The 14,962-nt window shown below is 38.5% G+C and overlaps 1 long non-coding RNA gene across 1 annotated transcript in view; it reads right to left on the bottom strand.

The window, feature by feature from the left end:
• Positions 1-14,962, bottom strand: part of LOC116243891 (uncharacterized) — a 284,812-nt gene that overhangs the window by 66,120 nt on the left and 203,730 nt on the right. The window contains exon 6 of the long non-coding RNA XR_016470888.1: positions 1,582-1,627. This is a non-coding gene — a long non-coding RNA (uncharacterized LOC116243891). The remainder of the gene's footprint in view (positions 1-1,581; positions 1,628-14,962) is intronic.

Genomic DNA, 14,962 nt, shown 5'->3' with positions numbered 1-14,962 from the left:
GATTCTAGTTCTGCATCTGCAATACACTTCATTCCTGATCAAATTTCAAACTGGTTTTAATTTGAAAATATGCAAAGTCCTGAATGCTCTTTCAGTAAAACTGACTTCAGAGCATGCTAAATCTACCTCATCAAGTAAAATAGTTTAAGAAATTAAGCTGGGAGCATCTATTGATATGTAGATTTATGTCTACTACAGAACACCTAAATGTTCAGAACACATTTAGTACTGGTACTCAAGAGAACTTCAAAAAGTTAATCATCTAAAGATCAGCGTGCATAAGTAAAGTATGTGGCATCTACAGGGAGATGCTCTATGCATCAACCAAAGGTCAGACAGCGTCTGCAGAAAAAGCTATGACACCCCTAGTTAGATTCCAGAGCAGAAATAAATAAAACAATCAGTGTGAGCACACCTTAGCTCAGGTTCACAAAGGAAAGTTGCCACAATTGATTTCAAGTTACACCACTCCCATTAGTTATGAAATCATACTAGAAAGTAGGTCAGTGAAATGATCCAGGTTCAAAAGCTGTTGTGAACTCCTGGTAGGGGAGATGCAAAACTGGCAACAACCTCTTAAAGCAGCTGTGCTACATGAGAAACAGTGGATTTGTATCTAATGTTATACTTTTCATGACAACTTTTTACTGTGTTTTGAGGTATTTTACATCAATAAGTTCGCAAACAGGTCAGAACCAGGGGAAAAAATGTAGAGCTTGAGCCTCAACAAAAGCTCATACTGGCTTTTGTTTGCAATAATATATGCAAAATGAGCCCCAGTATTCAAACACAGAAACAAGATTAGATTGTGTCCTGTTCAAGCATGTCAAAAAAGTACAATCATGCTAGAAGGTTTGAAATGATGTGTATTTTCACTTCCATTACCTCAATCACTAAATGGTGACAAACTGAATTTCTCTAGCTGATTCCTTTTTAGGGATCATTGTAACAGAGATCTTTATAACTCCTGTGTACTTCCTACTCCTACTTACTCCTGCATCACCGCTCTTTCAACACAGTGCGAAATACCACATTTGTCACTCTACTGGAATGTAAAGGTATATGCTTCATGTGATATGTTGTTTCAAGATTGCTGTGTGATTCATACTATGATGGGGGAGAAAAGACTTGAGAGAGAGTGCCGTTTACTGAATTTCTCAAGTTATTTATCAGTCTTTCAACAGATCACCATATTTTTTCGATTAAGACATACAGAGCTATCATTTAGGAGCTAGCAGAAGTACTTTTCTGTTCACAAAATTCAGTACTGGTAACACTGAAATATATATTACTTTTTATTTCATACAGTGAGCACAAAGGGTTTCAGATTGCAAGATGTACAATTACGTTATTAAAAAAAGAATAGCAAAATTCAGTTTTTGCACAGCTTGTATATTATTTGCATGACTGATGAGGAACTTTTATATAACTTCCTTCTAATTAACAAGTATGTATGTCCATGACAACTGAGAAAAGACTTAGTAAGCCTTAAAAATATATTTTTCTCTGAACTATTCCTCCCAGTATTTTGAACATGAAAAGATTAAATTAGCAAACACAGATACAGAAAGTAGATCTTACCTTTTACTCCTTTTCATGAATGCATCCTTCCAGTAGTAATTTGTCCCTTAAAACAAGAGTAAAATATCTGTTAGTTTTATAACAATAATACATTTTTTACCCTAGAGGTCCCCTTTTTCTCATTATCAATTTTTTTTTTTTTTTTTTTTTTTTTTTTAAGAGGGTGAACGTTACAATTCCACTCTTATTAGTTGAATAGGAACTGGCTCACTGCAGTGTAAGCATTTTACCTGAAAGGGCAGAGGCCGAAGTACCCAGATTCACAACTGCTGTAAGGTATTTTGAAGGAGCTGTGATTATTTGCACTAACTAATTTATCATCGCATTGAACAGAAACAGTTTGCAGATAGCTATATCTCTGTTATATATTCATTGTTTAAATAAAAGGGAATCCTACATCCCCAAACTCTGTTGTATCATAAACTGATCTTCCTCAAAGAGTGTACTCCTTAAGTATTGGCAATGTTATATAGTGCACAAACAATGATGGCTATCATCTACTTTATAGCAGAAACACTCACAAGAAAGGAACTTATTTTAATATATAAGAACACTTAATTTAGCATTTTTTTCTTATGCTCTACAGTTACTTTTTAATCATATGATTTAATACTAGCTAATAAAAACTATCTGCAGCAAAAAATGACCTGGAATAGGCAAGATAAAATTTACAACTGACTTATATCAAAGCCAGCCTAATCCACTGGAAACTTGAGGAATAAACAAGGAGTCTCAGTCTAAACATTAGGGAGACTGAAATTTTAATTTTGTGATAAAAACTCATTCCACCTGTAAAAATTCTGGAACGGATAACAAAAATAATCTTATGCACTTGTCATTATTAGTTTTTGCTTTGATCCTCTATAAAGTCCTCCAATATTCTCCCAGTTAACATAGCTGAAGCCTTCCAAAACAATAAATAAGTATAAAACTTTGGCCACAAAAAAGAAAATTAAACAAAAAAAATCATTTTAAGACTTCAATCTTATGTGATATCATTGAGAATAAGATACTTTTTATTATATAGAATCACGGAATCACTTAGGTTGGAAAAGACCTTTAAGATCATTAAGCCCAACCATCAACCTAGCAGTGCCAAGTCTACCACTAACCCATGTCCCTAAGCACCACACCTACACATCTTTATAATACCTCCAGGGATGGGACTTAACTGCTTCCTTGGGGAGCACATTCCAACACTTCACAATCCTTTCAGTGAATATTCTTTTCCTAATGTCCAATCTAAATTTCCTCTGGCACAGGTTGAGGAGATTTCCTCTTGTTCTATCACAGGTTTTTTGGGTAAGAGAATGACCTCCACTGCACCTCAGCTTCCTCTGAGGAAGGATAGTGTCTGTCCTCAGCTTCCTTTTCTCTGGGCTAAATATCCCCACTTCCCTCAGCTGCCCCTCATAAGATTTATTCTCCATACCCTTTACCAGCATTGTTACCCTTCTTTGGCCAAGCTCCAATGCCTTAATGCCTTTCTTGTAGTGAAAAGCCTAAAACTGAACACAGCACTCAAGGTGCAGCCTCACAGGAGAACAATTTGTTCCTATTCCTGCTGGACACACTATTTCTGATACAGGCCACGATGCTGTTTGGCCTTCTTGGCCACTTTAGCACATTTCTGGCTGATATTCACACAGAATCACCAGGGTTGGAAGGGACCTCAAGGGTCATGAATCTCCAACCCCCCTGCCACATGCAGGGTCACCAACCTTCCCACCTAATGCTAGACCAGGCTGCCCAGGGCCCCATCCAATCTGGCCTTGAACACCTCCAGGGATGGGGCATCCACAACCTCTCTGGGCAGCCTGTTCCAGCACCTCACCACTCTCTCTGTAAAGAATTTCCCCCTGACGTCCAACCTAAATATCCCTTCCCTCAACTTAAAACCATTTCCCCTTGTCCTGCTGTCACTCACCCTTTCAAAGAGTTGATTCCCCTCCTGTTTGTAGGCTCCCTTCGGGTACTGAAAGGCTGCAATGAGGTCACCCCGCAGCCTTCTTTTCAGTCAGCTATAAATCAATACCTCCTGGTACTATTCTATCAGAGTTTTCCAGCTCCTCTTCTCTCAGCCTGTGGTGCTTCACAGAACACTTGTGATGCTGCTCAGGAGCTAGCACTCATCCTGCCCAGCCCCACACTGCAGGCCTCAGCCCCGCAGCTGTGCCCACACAGGTCCCTCTGCAGACCAACAGTCCTGCCTGACTGGGTGCCATGTGCAAACTTACTGCACGGCACTCCAGCACCTCTTCCAGATTGCTTATAAAGATATTCAAGAGAACTGGCTGCAGTACTGAGCATTGCGGGACACAGCTGGCCAGCTGGATTTAACTCCATTTACCACAGCTCCTTTGGTTTGACCACTCAGTTTTTTACCCAGTGGAGCATACGCCCACCCAAGCCACAAGCAGCCAGTTTCTTCAGAAGAATGATGTGGGAAAGAGTAGAAAAAGTGTTACTAAAGTCTAGCTAGGGAGCATCCACAGCCTTTTTCTCATCTACTAAGCAGGTCACCTCATCATAGATCAGGTTATTCAGGCAGGACCCGCTTCTAATAAGCCCACGCTGACGGGATGTGGAGACCTGGCTGTCCTGCACATGCCACAGGACGGCACTCAAGATGGCTGCTGCTGCGGATCTCCCTGGCACTCTCCCTTTTGTCATTAATGTACTCCCAGAAACATTTCTTACTGTCTTTAACACAATAGTCAGATTAAGCTCCAGCTGGACTTTAGTCCTTCTCATTTTCTCACAACACCTCTGCAGTGGCCTGTCCCTTCTCACAAGGGTCAGAAAGTCTCTTTTTCTTCCTGAATTCCAGCCAAGCCTTCTGTTCAGCCAGGCCTGCCTTCATCCCCACCAGTCCATCTTTAAGCCTGCTCTTGTACTTCAAGATGTCACTCCTGAGGACTGTCCTGCCTTCTGGCACTCCTCCGCCTTGCAGGACTGCCCAAGGGACTCCATCATCCAGTCTCCTGAACAGGCCAAACTCTGCCTTAAGAAGTCCAAAATGGCGGTTTTGATAATCCCTCTTCTTTCTGATATAACTATCAGAGTTAAAAAAAAAAAAAAAAAAAAAGAGTTGATTGGTTGATTGTGCCACAACCAGAAGCAGAGAGGAGAATAATACAGGATTTAATTTTGCTCGAATTTCTGTCTGCATTAAAAGCAGAGAGAGGAATAAGCATGACTTCCTTGGAGTCCAGAATGCTACTAACATTTATTCCAGGCATGCTGAAGTACAGTTGGAAATTGAAGCTTTCTTTAATTTTACTTCTAATAACACTATTTTTTTCCCCCCCACACTCATTGTGGAAAGAATTTGCCTCACAAAATTGCCTTTTTCCTCACATTGCTTGTCTAGTTGCTTTGTCTTTCTTAGGTTTTGTGTAATAGCAAGATTCGTAAGGTACTGACTTCACAATCAAGACCTGAAAAAACACTGTGATGTTAGAAGGCAGAATATGAGCTGATTTTTTAGATTGCAGTGAAATAAAAAACAGTGGTTTAGCCTAATAGAGTGTCTTTTTGTTCATATTTTCCTATTCTTAAAAAATAAAATTGTTTTTCAGGTTTCAGAAGTGAAGGAATAGAAATCAAAGTAAGAAATGTTCTCAATATTCTTGGAACAAGCAATTCTTCATATTACTACTTTTTATGGGAGTAACTGTCAATCATCAATCTTCAAAAATGTCATAAACACCCACACATGCTATTTCAAAGATACCTAATGTAGGATATATAATACCATATTTCAAACTGGATTCAAAGCTTTTCATCTATCTAATAGTTAAGAATCAGGAAAAACACAAACATCAAATGAAATGAAATGTATTTGTTGATGCTAACTGCAAATATTCATTTTATAAATTTAATAGTCTATTACACATCCATTCTAAAATATATTTTTATGTCTGAATGATGGTAGAGATCCCAGAAATGCCTTCATCCATACAGATCCACTGATTCCAGCAGGTGACCTCCTAATCAGGACTAATCTTAAAATTCATGTTATGCATGGCTTACTGATTTCTTCATTTCTAAAAGAAACAAATAATCTTTCACAGTTATCATTCCATGCTGCTCTGATCTCGGACTTTATAATCCACATATTTGACAAACTCATATTTGTGGAAGGTATACCTTTTCCAAAACAACACAAATGTTCGTAGGGGTCACATCACAGCTTCTACTCCTTTAGAAATGCTACTAAGCACAGTACATCAGAAACAGAGCAATGACGCACATCACATAGATTCTAACCATTAGTTAGTAAATCATTATGAAAAGCAATCAGCAACAGTATATTTGGAGATGCACAGAAAAGTTCTTCCTTGCCTTCCTTGACAAAATAACTATTCAGGCTTTTGTCTGCCTCCTCCCACTGCTTTACCTTCTTGCTTAACCTCACCTATACCTGGCTGAAGCAGTAGCCTTTGTCATGACCAGGCAGTATTTTGTCTAATTCAGAATGTTTATAGTTCTGCACTGTTGGTTGACAACCAGATGGGTGATAAACATCTGTGCAAAGTTCAACAGACAGGCCAAGGATATGATGACAGAGCTCTAGAAGAAGTGGTTAGGGCTTCCACAGAGAGTCTGAGAATCCCTCACTGTACTCAGCAGGCCAAGGACCTCACAGAGTGTAGCCATGTCCAAGTCCGTAGGCACACATTAAACAGACGCTTAATAAAAGGAATTACAGATTCAAACAATAATTAAGCTAACACTCTCTTTTTGTCATCTCTCTTATTTGCAGGATGTTTAACATTACATGAGGAGCCTAAGATCATAGCACAGACATGGAAAAAATGCCCTTGCATCCCTGTTGGCTTGGGCAGGTAGCAGGGCCACACCAGCTCCACGTGGCTCCTCTGGAGCTGTGGGGCCTCTAGAATGTACTGGATATATTTTTCCCTCTCCGACATCAGCTTTCAATGAATGCATTATTTATTCATTAGTACTACATTCAAAGTGCTGTTCCCCTTGTTACTTTGTGAAATAAATGAAAGAACAGCAATATCATTCTAAATCCCAATTTACAGCTCTTAGAAACCCCAGATGACTGAAACATAAAATTCTTCTTACCCTCTCCCCCCATGCATTTCTGCCTTGCATCTGATTGAGAAAATAACTTCCTATTGCAAGGAGCTAAAGTCAGATCCAGCAGCCTTAACTTGACCACGGCGATCTATTACAACCATCAGCAGTCACCAAGCAGGAGGAAGATCGCTCCTCCACTTAATATCCTCAGAGGATATGTGCACCTACAAGTAAATTTCTCCTCTACCGAAAGACTGAATTTGGAAAGTAAGGGAGATTGAATTGTCAGAAAGAATGCCTCTGAGACAAACACAGCTCACAGACTTGGGGAATTTTTCACTTCCTTGTTTGGTCTCTTATAATATAGAAAACAAAATATTTTTCTATAAAATGCAGACCCGATAGCTTCCTAAATCTTGATTTATTTTGGGTAATGCTCTAAAATGTCACTGCTTCTCACATGCAGCTAAGTTTCTCATGACTGTAACAAATAGTTCAGTGTTTTCAGCACTCATTAACCTCTTCTGGCTCAATTGTAGACTTTCTCTCTGTTTCTGAGCTGTTGTACTGAAACACAATAAAATGCAGGCAATTAAAATAGTAGGTAGCTTTCAAATCTGATAGCATTAGAACAAACTCAGGTGCTGTTCTTATCATGGGAGAATTACAGGTTTTATTATAAAAAAAATTTGACTCAAACTGGATTTGAGGCCCTAATCCCTGCCACTCTTGATACATCATACTTGTAAGGACAATCTGAAGCCCAAATACTTTTATATTAGAAGAAATGGATTTCAAACAGCTTGTAGTTAAAAATAAATAATAATAAAAAAAATCCCATGATTTTAAGCTCCCCCCTGCTGATTTTCAGCATCCTTTTTCCTGAACACTGGCAGCACAGCAGAGTGGCTGTCAGAACCAGCCCTTCAATTAGATGCTGCAGGGGAAACTTCACTTTGGGCTGCCCTACTGTTAGCACTGGAGAGCTTTTGCAAGCTATTCCACCATACTTCAGAACATTTCAAGGGCCTTGCTTCATCAGGGTGGCAGGTGGATAATTTTCAAAGTTGTTGTTAAGCACCCACTTCTCACTTCTGTGAAGATTTAGATCCCAAGAAGCTGTATTTGCCACTGAAGAGCAATTGTTAAAGGCAATATTATCTATCACCTCTCACCTTTCAATTCCCTATGAACAGCTTTTGACTATAGTCAGGTTACTTCGGTACCAGGAAACATGAATATGACTCTAAAGAATATTCAGATCTGCAAGGAAATAGCAGATGCTTGATCTGCACAGATGTGTACATGTGTGAATGTATGGGAAATACGCTTATGTGTAAGAGGGTGACAGTCTACTAGGATGGGGCCCCTGCTGCTCACTTAATTGTTTAAAAGACACCGAGCTACTTTCAAACAGGCAATAAAGTATTAGCTGTTTAGGAGATGCACACATGTCAACTATAACTCCAGAGGAAAATCTAGTATAAATCTACTGTTTGAGTAGGATTCTCGAAGAGGCTAAAGTAGGCAGAGTTAAATTAAACTAAGGTCATAATGTAACCACTGCGAAGACAGATTTAGGCAGCAAAACCCCAAAGTGCTTTAGGACACAAAAAGTGGTAGCTTATCTTGAGATTTTACATGAACTATCTGGCAATGACATTGTTTCAGTTATGAAACAATTCACATTTCATCTGACACATGATGAAGCTTGCTACTTGTCTAGTACATAATTTAAGGTAAAAGAAAAGAGGTTATGTTTTATCATCATCTATCATATCTTCATCTATTGCTCTGCAATCTATTTGCATACTTAAAGAGAAATGGCCTTTTAATTTCTTTCCCTTTTCCTAATTATCTGAGGCCTATTAAGAAGTGTTCTATATCCTGTAAGCAGACAATTTATACAGTGTGCACCCTTAGGCTACAGCCAAGCTAAAAAACACCTTTACAATAAATAATTAGCATGGGAAGACACCATTCATAATTAATTTTTATTTATTTTTTAAGTATTAGTGTTGGCAGACGGTCCCAGGCATTGAAGCATGGACTGTTGCCTGCACCTTTCCTCCAAACAGAAAAGGGCAGCCTTAGAAGTGAAATATTTTCAAGACTGGAATAAATATACTTCTCAACTTTCCATGAATTTGTCCAAGTTAAAGATTAGATTCAAAGACACAAGGAAAATAAATCCCATTAGCTTCTGACCTGGATCTAACTTAAAATCACAAAAAAACATTGGCTGAAAGAACTGCTTTTTTCATCATCTTCCATAATGGGAATCCTTGAGGCATCTTAAAGCAGACATATTGTGCAGGTGGATTTGAAAATCATTAGCTTTTCTAATACGGTAAATAAATGAGAATTCTACTTATAGCTGCATTTTATCACAAGTTTTCCCACTTCCACAGAAAGACAGCCAACAACAACTTCATTCTCCATTTACTCATGTATTTACTTACTGTTTACATGTTACTTTTCAGTACTTTATCTGCTACAATTTCTGATTGAGTTCCTGGCATCCCTGCAAACTCCTCCAGACTGAGATCAAGCCAAGCAGGCTGTCATTTCTGTGGCCTGTGCCAGCATTTTCTTGATGGTGACAGAATAATCCTAAATACTACATAACAAATTCCTAAGTTGAGAGTAAACAGAGCTTTTCATGTCATGACTCAGAATAATCTGACCCTCCTTTCTGCTCTGTAAGAAAATAGGCTGCTGCATTTTCACATATGATCTCTAAAATGTGACCTATTCCAGTCTCAGAAGACTACAGTGTGTTTTGAATGCTGGTACTGGTATGACCAAAGTCATAGATCGCCCATTCAAGACCATCCATTCAGATATAAGCACACAAAAACGTTAAGTCTTCAGATGAAGAGGAAAGGCAAAGTCTTATTAAAGACTCAACTCTAGTCACAGCTTTTACCTGTGGTTTATAGTCTTTCCTACACTTAACAGGATGACACATTTACCACAGCCTCCCAGAGCCAACATTTAAGGCAGCTCGACTTTCCCAAGGCAGATATGACATTGCATACATAACTTCTATGTACGCAATGTGTGGTTGCCACAGATTGCCACACAAAGTTGGAGGCCATAGTAAATTTTAACTGGCTTTTGCCTCCATCCAAGCGTACAGGCTTTATGAAGTTCTTCCTGTTGACTGCAGGTGGTTTTCTCCTGTTGGCTTGTACTGTAGTATAAAAGGCATTATGTGATATATTAGAACCTCCAAAAGAAAGGGGGAACGTTCAGTCTCCAAACTGCTTCCTGTCCTCTGGAGATAACGTCTGATTTTAAGTGCAGAGTTAGAAGTTGCCACTTCCAAGCAACAAATGCGTAGGGAAAAGGAACTTCCCAGTGTGATAAATTTTACTTATATCTGTGTAACAGTCAGAAAGATCAGTGCAATGGAATGGTGTTACAGGAGATACAATGACAAGGAAACTGTTACGATCGATAATAAAGGTGCTACAGAGAAAAAAGGAAAGTGCTCACCCATCCCCGAAGAGTTAGTCTCACAAAGAAAATTCCACAAGGGAGGAATCTCCTACCAAAAATCCTTTCCCAGTGGCAGTCAGCCCTTAAATGAGGTCTAAGAGAAGTGCAGCCAGGCTTCACCCCTTCCTGTCACACAGCTGAATTGCCTTCACCTGTGCCCCCAGGCCTGACTGGGTCCTTTCCCCAGGTGCTCAATCAGGTGTTCAGGCTGTGATTCAACAGTTACCATACACATCCGTTTCAATAGGATGTTGGGGATCTCTAGATATCCTTAGTAATGTTTTGGTATTCTTTTCCCATTGTGCCAAAGCATCCTTGCCTGAGCAGATGTTTTGAAACACCAGTGGAAAAGCTGATTTCACTCGAATTTCAATCTATCTTAAACCATCAGTTTAACTACCATACAACACGGATTCCTATATCAAGTCAAAGAATTTCATCTAACTTGGAAAAAATAAAGCTTTTGAGTTTTCAAGCTTTGTCCTTCATCACATATGTCTGAACCCTATAAGTCCTCTACCAACAGCGACCACTGAAAGACTGCTTTTCTGGTCACTCACTCTGTATTCAGTGGCTGCCTCTTCTTGTCTTTTTCCCTTTCTTTTCAGCCATGGAATAGCAGCTTTCTCTCTTCCCTCACAGATAGACACTTAAAATTCACACTACAATTATACTAGACCATAACAATATACAGGTAAGGCATATGCTAGGAGCGAGCTACTTGACAGAGCCTCTTTATCTGTTTGGAAGACTTAATAAACTGCAGAAGCTGAGGTCATCAAAACCTCTCAATCATGTTGCAGGCTGGTGCCAACAGCTGTAACAGAAACTGATGTTGTAAAACATGCTAAACATGCCAAGCCCAAGTTTCAGACAAGGCAGTCTGTTACAAGATTATTTTGTACTTGAACATTACACAGCAGTGTGCTCAGAGTTATTTATGCTGTTCTTAATGCTAATAACCAGAAACTCTATTTCATTTTTTCAAGGATGAATGTAAAGTCTGTTTTTCCATGATCGCTATTTCTCTCAGTTCCAGTTAGATAGAATGCAGGTACTGAAATTGGATTTTACAATTTGGGTTTTTGTAGGAAAAAAAAAAATCTTACTTGAAAAATACTGATTATTACAGGACTGCAGGGGAGAGAGAAAATAAATTTACGACCTTCCTCAGACTCTTACTTAATTCTTTGTACCTCTTGTCCAGAGTTAGTCTAGAATTCCATAAAAGAAAAGCATGAATGGTTTCCAAGAAAAATAGAGAATAAAAGTGATTGATCAGACAAAAGGCAGGATTTCAGATCCTGACAAACAGATAGAACACATGTAGATTGCTTTATAGGTAAACAATTTTGTAGTATATTCAAGGAAAGAAAGTAAACAGAAAAGAGAGAGAGGCAACTCTACATGGTTTTCCTGGGACACCACTGCGGCAGAGCCGAAGGGTCAGATTCCAACATCTAATACACAGCACGTATTGCCACACAAGACTAAAAAAATCTGCTGACACTCGTAAAGTGCCACATGTTTGGATTTCCAACAAGATCTCACAACGAGCTGTGTTACTGAAAGTCATTATTTCCTTTGGGAGAAAAATGTCTCTAGTGATGTTAAAACTCAGGGCAGGATGTACTACAGTGTCAGGAGTGCTCACCAGGGAGCATTCCTGCCTCAGGGCCAGGAGGCTGTAGACAAATTCTGCACCTGGATAGGAGGGTGAGGGGAAGCAGGGATGAAGTTTATTCAAAAACTGTACAGAATGAATGGCTGTGAACAATGATATACTGATAAATCCTGAGAGAGAAGGTAGACAGGACCACGCAATTCTCCTGTTGCGTACACATCTCAGAACTCTCCTGTGCAGAAAGTAAATCTGTGAGATGCTTATGCATCTCAGATGCATGCCTTTTCAAAGGTGTACACTAAACTACAACAAGTTCTAGAGGTTTTTCTGCCAGAGGCCCATGCATCAGCTCGTCTGTATTTCTCTAAAATCACAGGCTAAAGAACCTCATCTAATATTTTTCTGCATGTGTGGCATGTACCAGTTTATTTTTTCTGGAGTATGGAAAAAGAAAGTGAGCAGAAGCACTGAATCAGCTTGCTGATTGTTCATCGTGTTTTCAAATTGATCCACTAGATGCCAGAAGTTCCTAGATGTCTTATACTTTATGTCACAGAAAAATATTTCTTCCCATATGCAGAAAAATCAATAGAAATACTGTCTCAAAGATGGCTCAAAGGCTGGTGAGAACAGCCAGGGGCAGGTGCTTCACAATATGCTACTTGCACTAGTCTCCCTAATTCATTTTTTATGAAGCAGCTGGAAATGGTCAGTAGCAGATAGTTCATAAAGATCTATGAAAAACACACTTAACAAGCCCTGAGCATCAATACATTTGTATTTCTCAAGGATACAGGTATATCAGAACTGAAATTGAGAGCTTTTTCTGCCTTTTCAAGTAATATCCATTCATGAACCACCACTTACCAAGAAAGGAATATGTTGCATCAATCCCATACATCTTACTAAAATAGAGTCTAAAATTTTACATGTATGAACACTGTAGCCATTTTGCAAATGTCTTAATTCCTGTGACCATTCTACACCCTTGTGCCCTTAAATCTGATTTCCTGTTTGTACTGCAGAAAGAGCTCAGTGCCTTGCTTTGTTTATCCTTTTAATGGGACATAATTTAAAAGGACTACCTCAGTACATAAAGATCTCATATTACACATTTCAGCTTGAATAAAAGAACAGTTTTCCCTGAAAGTGTATCTAAAGGCCTTACCCAAAGCATAAGGAAAGCAACCCAAACTATTCCGAATTTACCGGACTTTGGAAGCTTCATAAAAGCCTGCTTTTAGCTTCACCTGAACCATGTATTTAAACTTCAGTTAGACACGTGTACAGTGCTATCACCAATAGGGCTGAAAACAGGAGGTTTAGGACTCATAACACTAATGAATTGGATAGTATTTTTCCTCATGGCCTTAGGTACCATGATAATTGAAATATAGTTGTATTCTATACTTTTTTTCAACAAATAGAAATGATGAGAAATAAAGGGAAAGGGCACAGTCCAATATGTTGTGAAATAACCTTTTGAAGCTCTTGAAGAACATTTTGGGAAAAATAAATATGCTCCTTTTGTTTTCATAAAAGTGTCATGATAACGAGCTTTGCATTGGGGGAGTTTAAGACAGAATGGGAGGATCGACATTATGAAATCATCAGTTACATGTGTATATCCCCTTTTTTAATAAAGTACTCCTAATTTTGCCCTGTGCAGTTTGGGCTCTATTTCTTCAGTTATGCAGTTGTAAATGAAAACAACAAAATTCTGACAAAAGATAAATAAGAATCTTATAACTGTTCCCTTATGTCCATAGAGTCTGATGACATGAAAGCTGTATACATTTCTTTGAATAGACACTAATATAATTTCTTTAAACCAAATTTGCTTTTTCTGTGTCTTTTTCAGTGGTGACGCGGAAAGAACAGAAATGATAGATTTAAAAAATATACATGTGCATGCACACAAATGCATACAACACATGCAAATAAATACAGCATGGGTATTACTGTTTCTCAGTGTATCAGATTTGCAATCCTATATCTCAGACTTTCAGCTCCTTATGGCAGGAATTACTTTATGGCTCTGTCATTTAAGTCAGTGAAATTAGTAATGAATCTTTGGATAAACAGATGCATAACAGCATGTAAGGATGTAAAATCAGTGATGAAAAAGTGAAGCCATTAGCATACGTATTTGTAATTTACTTAATAAAAGCAAAAATCTAGGGAGTCAATCCACTGCTATAAATGGCACAGCTAAGTGACATGAATGGCCTATGGAGAGGGAAAATACTGATTATTTTTTGTTTGTCAGAAAACTAGTTAAAAAACCTACAAAAAGAAAAAAACAATACAACAAATGCATTATTAAAAAAAAAAAAAAAAAACCCTCAAAAATGTCACTCAACTTGAGAAAAACATATAAAAGGGTGAGAAAATAAATTAGATATCCAAGGATTATTACCCAAAGATACACCTTATGATGAATTCAATTCCCTTCAGCAAAAAACATTTAAATATTCCTTACAGAAGAGAAGACTAAAGATGTTTCACCCCAAAGTAACTCATGCCCAGCTGCTAACACAATTCCTTCAGATATGACAGTCTTTGGTTAAAGTTCAGTTTGCCTGATTCAGTGCAAGGGCAGAAATGCAGTCTTCCTAACTCAAAGTACTGTGAGATGAGAATGATCCCTTTTCTGTACGATGACACACAAGGTGATCATGCATGGTGGGTTATCACCAACTGGAGAAGAACTGGTGCACAGATAATCCTGTAAAGGGTGACAGTGCTTCCTTGAGAGTAGGCAGACTGGATATGCCTGAGCCACAGCATCTCACAGCATTTATTTGGTAAAGGAGGACACAACTCTCAAGTAGCTCTGTGAACTTAGGCTTTTATTTCCTTGGCTTCCATTACAATGCACAAACCCAAAACATTTAGAAACGTCAAAACAGTTCATTTTGACATTTTCAAAATGAAGCATTTCAACATTGTGTTGAAACGTTTTTGTCAGTTTTGTTTCTACTCAGAGAATTTGTCAAATAGTTTCAGCCACTCTGAAACTTCTTTGTTCAGAAATAAATGTTGCACCTTTTCCTTTTTTGTTCAGCTTTAATTTTCAAGTAGCTGAGCTACTACACTACTTACGCCTGGTAAAATTTTTTGTTCTCTTTCATTTCAAATGGCAATTTAAAGTGAAAGGCTTATTGCAATATGCAGTGCTAAAGACTGTTTAGCCAACAC

The sequence above is a fragment of the Phasianus colchicus genome, chromosome 13 (assembly GCF_987193195.1).
Source record: "Phasianus colchicus chromosome 13, bPhaCol1.hap1.1, whole genome shotgun sequence".
Lineage (NCBI taxonomy): Eukaryota > Metazoa > Chordata > Aves > Galliformes > Phasianidae > Phasianus > Phasianus colchicus.
Note: the sequence above shows the minus strand (reverse complement) of the source record. Positions and strands in the feature narration are given on the sequence as shown.